Source organism: Perognathus longimembris, chromosome 11 (genome assembly GCF_023159225.1).
Source record: "Perognathus longimembris pacificus isolate PPM17 chromosome 11, ASM2315922v1, whole genome shotgun sequence".
Taxonomy (NCBI): Eukaryota; Metazoa; Chordata; class Mammalia; order Rodentia; family Heteromyidae; genus Perognathus; species Perognathus longimembris.
In genome coordinates this window covers 20,126,178-20,133,526 of record NC_063171.1, presented here as the reverse complement: position 1 = coordinate 20,133,526, position 7,349 = coordinate 20,126,178, and positions in this window count along the sequence as shown.

Here is a 7,349-nt window from a genome sequence, read left to right as displayed (position 1 = left end):
AATAGCAAGTAACAAAGGCAAGAATGCAAGTTCTTGTCCAGATAGAAACTGGACAGGTGTGGACATTAGGTGGGCAATTTCTCTTGTTCTCCCAGCTCTGATTAATTTTGAAAGGGCAAGTTTAAATTGACTCCATTTAAGATGAGACTCTATCTCCTCTTACTCCTCTCTATGGTTCCTCATTGTCAGGACTGACCTCGTCCTGAAAGTCTAGGTGCTCATTGCTTGGATGGTTTGTCCCAGTTGGCATTCATGGGGTTTGAACTCAAGGCCTGGGCACTGTCCCTGAGCACTTCTGCTTGAGGCTAGTGCTCTACCACTTGAGCCACAGTGCTGCTTCCAGCATTTGGCTGGTTACTATGATATGAGTCTCTTGAGCCAAGCTTTCAGTCTGGCTCTTTGCTGGTTAGTTTGGAGATGGAGTTTTAGAGGGATTTTTTTTTTCTCTGCCAGGGCTGGCTTTGAACTGAAATCAAAGGAATCTTAGCCATAAAAGCCCTTTTTATTTCCAATTAAAGCAACAGGAGAACAATAGGAATAGAGCTTACCTGTAACTTGTTGAGAATTGACCAACAAATACTTGCCAGAGTTCTACAATGACAAAACTCAGTAGATGTGTTAGGAGTCTTCAAACAATAACTGATTAGCAGTTTAGAGGTCCATGGGCTATTTAACCACTAGCATTGTGCCAAGAATCCAAACTTGGCACCTTTTTGCTATTTACCAAAATGCATCTAACTGCAAAATAACATAAAAACCAAATCATATCATTTAACATTACCAGCAGGTAGAAGAGAACACAAATAAATAATAATCAAGAGGGCAAAGGGTCAAGACAATGTAAAAGTCTTAGCTTCAGTGGACCCGAAATGGCTTGTGTCTTCCATCCCCAATCGGCAGGCTTCATTGGTCATGTGTGATGGAGGCAGGCAGGAGAGATGGGTTGGATCTGGCCGAGGCTTTAGTGGCATCTCTCAGAGTCCCCTGGATAGATTGTCACACCTCCTGCTGGGTTGCCTGAAAATTTCTACACAGACTGGTTAAAGCCATTTGAAATCTCCCAGTATTCCGTGGTTGCTTACTCTGAGTACTCTGGCTTTTGCAGGCTGGTGCCCTACTGGTTTAAGCAGGGTGACAACTTTAAAAAGATTTTAGAAGGCTTGGGCCTTTAACCATCTTCCTAGTCACAAAATCCACACAGACCAAAGGCCATCCACGTCTGCTCTCTGCAGCAGCCACGACAGTTTCTGAGACATGGAGGGGGAAGATACCAGTGCTACCCCAATGCAAACATGTGGCCACCAAACACAACTTTGATGCTCTTAACCTTGGAGAAAGAGTCACAGACATGTGTCTTAATATACTGCACAGTTGAAGTCTCGGTTGCAACTCTGTCATGTTAAGCCTGCTATAAACCAAACTCTACTGAGTGACTTGAGGCAGGCAGAGCCAGGGCAGAAGCACTCTAGGCCTGTCAAAATCTTCACAGGAACACGACCAGTGATTCCTAGATTCCCTGAGCAGTTTCCCAAGCAAGAGAGCAGAATAAGGAATCACTAGTAGTGAAACCAGGTAATTTGAGAGCAGACTGTGGAGGCAGCTTCCTGTAGCCACAGGCTGCCACAGTCCACGCAGCTAGCACACATGTTCACCTGCATCCTATAAAGCAAAATATCAATCCTGGATCAGGAAAATCAAGGTTAGACCCACATCTGCATACTGGTTCCACAATGATTCTAGTCCCTTGATCTTAAAGAGTTTATGAAAGCACAGGAGAGAAAATGGAGAAGCAAAATCTTAGCCTATTTTACCAAAGAGTTGCCATGATCAGATGTACATTTGACTTTTAGCATAGGTGGACATAAAGAATAACCCTGTGGTTTTACATCAATGTACTTATACCATGTGCTGCATATTTGGACCTTTTGGAGTGTTGTTGTTTGTTTTTTTTTAGACACATTTGCTTGTACCCAAACATGATCAGTTTGGGTTTTAAACTGTTTTTTGTTTTGTTTTTTCCTTTTGGCTGGGAGTCAGGTGATTAGAGTCAGGATTGCCTCCAGGCTGCAAGGATCGGTTTAACATAAGACTTAAAGTAAGTTACAATAGTAGTCAAAAGCAAGTAATTTTGAAACCCTGATGCCAGGTTTTGTTTTGTTTTGTTACATATTTTACATACAGACAGACAGATACCTGTGCACAAGCTTTGGGGCGCACTTAGATTTTTTTTTTTAGTTGGCCATGTAAGTTTTCTGGAATTCCAGTGGCAAAATGACATTATTTTGCCCTTATTTTACAGATTATACAGTGAGGAAATGGAGAAGCCACATTTTGAGAAACCAGTTCAGCTCCAATGGGGAGCTGAAGTGGGATGCTATGACCAGAGAAGGTCCAGGAGACGGGAAACAGGACACGAACAGAACACAGACACGTGGCATGGCATAATGGCGGCAAAGCTGGTCAGAGCCTTAACAGGGCCATAGCAAGATGGCTTCACCTTTGAATAGTTGAATTGCAAGGCCGCAGTTACAGAGTTCAGGGTGGGGGCAGGGTTACCACCTCCAAGAGTTTTTTTGTTGGTTTTTTTTTTTTTTTTTTTGAAACCTTGATGGAACCAAAATGGTGCTTGTTAAAACCAATTCTATTGTCCACCACGTGGTCAATGCTAGAGAAAACTGAGGATTCAGCCAACAGCAAGCAGAATTTCCAAGTTTAACAAACATCAATAATAAAAACAGAAAACCTTCCTTTGTGTCTTTTAAAACAACCATTGGTACCTTTGGAAGCTGGTACCAGCCCATCCCATATCACAGGCAGGAAGGCAGGCAGGCAGGCAGAGTTTAGATAGAGGGAGGAGGAAAGAGAGAGAGACAGAGTTCCATCTGCCCGAGTGCTCACAGAAGTTATCTAAGTCCTGTAAAATATCAGGGGTCCATTGTCCCATGAAGGGGCCACATGGAGTTCCAAATTTGGGGTCAAATTTGATTGCATGAGGCTTGAGATTGGGCTCAAACTTGAGCAGCTTTCCTGAAGCATGTTAGACTGTCCCCCTACCTTGATGAGTGACCAGCAGAGCTGAACTAGAGATAACTTACCAGCATCCCAGTGGGGCTCTGTTCAGTTGACTCCAAAATGGAGTCGACTATGAGGGAATAAACAGCTAATTGGAGCTGTCACAAAGATTGCTAATTCCATTGACCTAGCACAGTGACTTATGGTCCCTGGGAGTGGGGCTCGGAAATGGGCACCAAGATTTCGGTCAGTATGGGGGCCCTGTGGCCTTATGGAAAAATGGATCTGAGCCCCCAGCTAATGGTCATTCACCCTGATTGGAGGTGCGAATCCGTCGTTGTTGTGGTGGATTGAAGTAGTGCGCTCGGTCAGGAGAAGTTACCTCAGTGGTCCTCTGGGTGGGCTTAGGACAGCGCTTGGACACCCTCCCTCAGAAATGGGGGAGCAAATCCACCGGGGAACCTATACTGAGTTTTGGCACCAATGAAAGGATATGTCCTGGCCATCCCAGGGGACCATGCAGAGATAGTCACAAACAGGAGAAGAAGGTTCATAAGGAGGTTTATTAGTGGGGTCATATCTCCTTCGGGAGAGGGAACAACATAGCATCTGCACCTTATCCAGGTGGCAGCTTCTCTCTGGGCTAAAGGGGAAGTAGATAGCTCTTAATAGTGAGTAGGAGTGGCTCATTAGGTATGAGTGGATCTGGGGGATAATGGTCAGAGCTGAGGACCCGAGGCAGGGGAAATGCTAACAGTGTAGACTCTGACTGTCCCTGCTCCTACCACCCAGTGCCCAACACTGGTTCTTGAAGTGATAAAGATGATTAATCTGTTGTTATGCTAGCTTTCAACAACAAAGTATTGCTAATACTGTTCTGTAGTTTTCAATGCAAAACTTCTCTTTTACTGTCCTGGAGTGTTCAATATAAAACTTTTCTGAATCTGGCCCCTGCTGTAAAGTTATGTAGATTGTATTCACCCAACTTTCTTTGAACTTGTTTTGCTCTGTATTGATCACACCTGCAACACCCCCCCACCCCCACCCCAGAGTTTCATCCTGTTTTGCCACCTGGTTGCTAGATGGTCTCCAGTGAAGTTCAAGATGCCCTGACCTATACAAAATCAATCCACAAAAGTCAGCAGCTTTTCTGTACACCAGCAATATACAAACAGAAAATGAAATTATGGAAACAATTCTATTTACAGTAGCCAAAAAAAGAATAAAGTACCTAGGGATCAACTTAACCAAGGATGTGATGGACCTATTTAATGAAAACTATAAAAAATCTAATAAGGGAAATCAAAGAAGACACAAGGAGATGGAAAGACCTCCCATGCTCATGGGTAGGCAGAATCAATATAGTGAAAATGGCCATATTGCCCAAATTGTTATACAAATTCAATGCAATACCTATCAAAATCCCAGCCACATTCTTCACTGAAATAGAGAAACCAATCCATAAATTCATATGGAACAGCAAAAAACCTAGAATAGCAAAGCAATTCTAGGCAAAAAAAAAAAAAAAAAAAAAAAAAAAGCAGTGCAGGAGGTATCACAATACCAGACTTCAAGCTCTACTACAGGGCCATCATAACAAAAACAGCCTGGTATTGGTATAAAAACAGATCGGAAGACCAATGGATTAGAATTGAAGATCCAGAAATAAAACCGCAGTCTTACAGTCAGCTGATATTCGACAAAGGAGCTAAAGACATACAATGGAATAAACATAGCTTCTTCAACTACTGGTGCTGGGAGAACTGGGCAGCCATATGTAGAAAACTCAAAGTAGACCCAAGCCTATCACCATGCACCAAGATCAACTCAAAATGGATCAAGGACCTCAATATCAGACCTGAATCCTTGAATCTACTGAAGGACAGAGTAGGAAAGATGCTAGAACTTATAGGCACAGGAAGGAACTTCCTGAATATAGTCCCAGGGGCACAACAAATAGGGGAAAGACTCGACAAATGGGACTACTACAAATTAAAAAGTTTCTGCACAGCTAAGGACATAGCCACCAAAATAGAAAGACAGCCAACCATATGGGAAAGGATATTTACCAGCACAGCAACAGACAAAGGCCTGATATCTGTCATCTACAGAGAACTCAAAAAACTAAGCCCCTCCAAGCCCAATAAACCAATTAGGAAATGGGCAAAGGAGCTAAAGAGAGACTTCACAAGAGAAGATATAAAAATGGCAAAGAAACACATGAGGAAATGCTCAACATCCCTGGTAGTAAAGGAAATGCAAATAAAAACAACCCTGAGATACCACCTCACCCCAGTTAGAATGGCCTATACTCTGAACTCAAGCAACAACAAATGCTGGAGCGGGTGCAGGGAAAGAGGAACCCTTCTCCATTGTTGGTGGGAGTGCAAATTAGTACAACCACTTCGGAGAACAGTATGGAGCTTTCTCAAAAAGCTCAATATAGACCTACGCTATGACCCAGCCATACCACTCCTAGGCATCTATCCTAAACAGCAAACCCCAAGATATCAAAAAGACATTTGTACTTCCATGTTTATCGCAGCACAATTCACAATAGCCAAAATATGGAAACAACCCAGATGCCCCTCCACAGACGAATGGATCCAAAAAATATGGTACCTATACACAATGGAATACTACATAGCGACTAGGAATGGTGAAATATTGTTATTCGCAGGGAAATGGTCAGAACTCGAACAAATAATGTTGAGCGAGACAAGCCTAGAACACAGAAAACAAAGGGGCATGATCTCCCTGATATATGACTGTTAACAAAGGGAGATGGAGAGACAGTAGAGACCAAGTCTGTGAAACCAAAAACTGCTTGTCAAATAGTATTCCCCACAGGATTGGGGCAGCGACCCAACAGTATGTAACTAAAACCAAACAATTACTCAACATACAAAGGTCAAAAATTGGCCTCTCACAATAGACATATGAAAAAATGCTCTACATCATTGGCCATAAAGGAAATGCAAATCAAAACAACATTGAGATTCCATCTCACCCCAGCAAGAATGTCATATATCAAGAAAACTAATAATAACAATTGTTGGAGGGGATGTGGCCAAAAGGGAACCTTACTTCATTGTTGGTGGGAATGTAAACTGGTTCAGCCACTCTGGCAAGCAGTATGGAGATTCCTCAGAAGGCTAAATATAGAACTCCCCTATGACCCAGCAGCCCCACTGTTGGGTATCTATCCAAAAGCCCACAAACAAAATCACAGTAATGCCACCAGCACAACAATGTTCATCGCAGCACAATTTGTCATAGTGAAAATCTGGAACCAACCCAGATGCCCCTCCATAGATGAATGGATCAGGAAAATGTACATATACACAATGGAATTTTATGCCTCTATCAGAAAGAATGACATTGTTCCATTTGTACGGAAATGGAAGGACTTGGAAAAAGTTATACTAAGTGAAGTGAGCCAGACCCAAAGAAACATGGACTCTATGGCCTCCCTTATTGGGAATAATTAGTACAGGTTTAGGCAAGCCATAGCAGAGCATCACAAGGCCCAATAGCTATACCCTTATGAACACATAAGATGATGCCAAGTGAAATGAACTCCATGTTATGGAAACAATTGATATATCACAGTTGTAACTACTTTCAACGTCCTATGTGTATGTGTAGTTTCTATTATTGATGATGTTCTTGTATCACCTTCCTATGGTTGTACCTACACTATCTCTGTAATCTTATCTGAGTATATTGGAAACAATGTTTACTGGTATTGGAAATAGGAAATTCAAAGGGAATACCAAATTTGAGAGACACAGGGTAAAAAAACAGACATAACTACAAAAGCAATATTTGCAAAACTGTTTGGTGTAAGTGAACTGAACACCTGGGGGAGGGGAGGGAAAGGGGGGGAGGGAGGGGGGCATGAGGGACAAGGTAACAAACAGTACAAGAAATGTATCCAATGCCCAACGTATGAAACTGTAACCTCTCTGTACATCAGTTTGATAATAAAAATTTGAGAAAAAAAAAATTTGGCCTCTCAGGGGAATACAATAGCTCAAAAGCTATGTATGTACGTTCATATAAGACTACTGTCAACATATTGTCTAATATCGACATTACATTTAAAGCCCTAGGTGAACGTTCTTGGGCGTGGCCACGTGGTATATGTTCTTGATACATTGTATATTGTATATATGTCTACCTGACCTAGAGAAGGGATAAAAAAACAGGGCGTAAGATATCACAAGAAATGTACACACTGCCCTACTATGTAACTGTACCCTTTTTGCACAACACCTTGTCAAAAAAATTGTATTCAATTAATAAATAAATTAAATTAAAAAAATTAAAAAAAA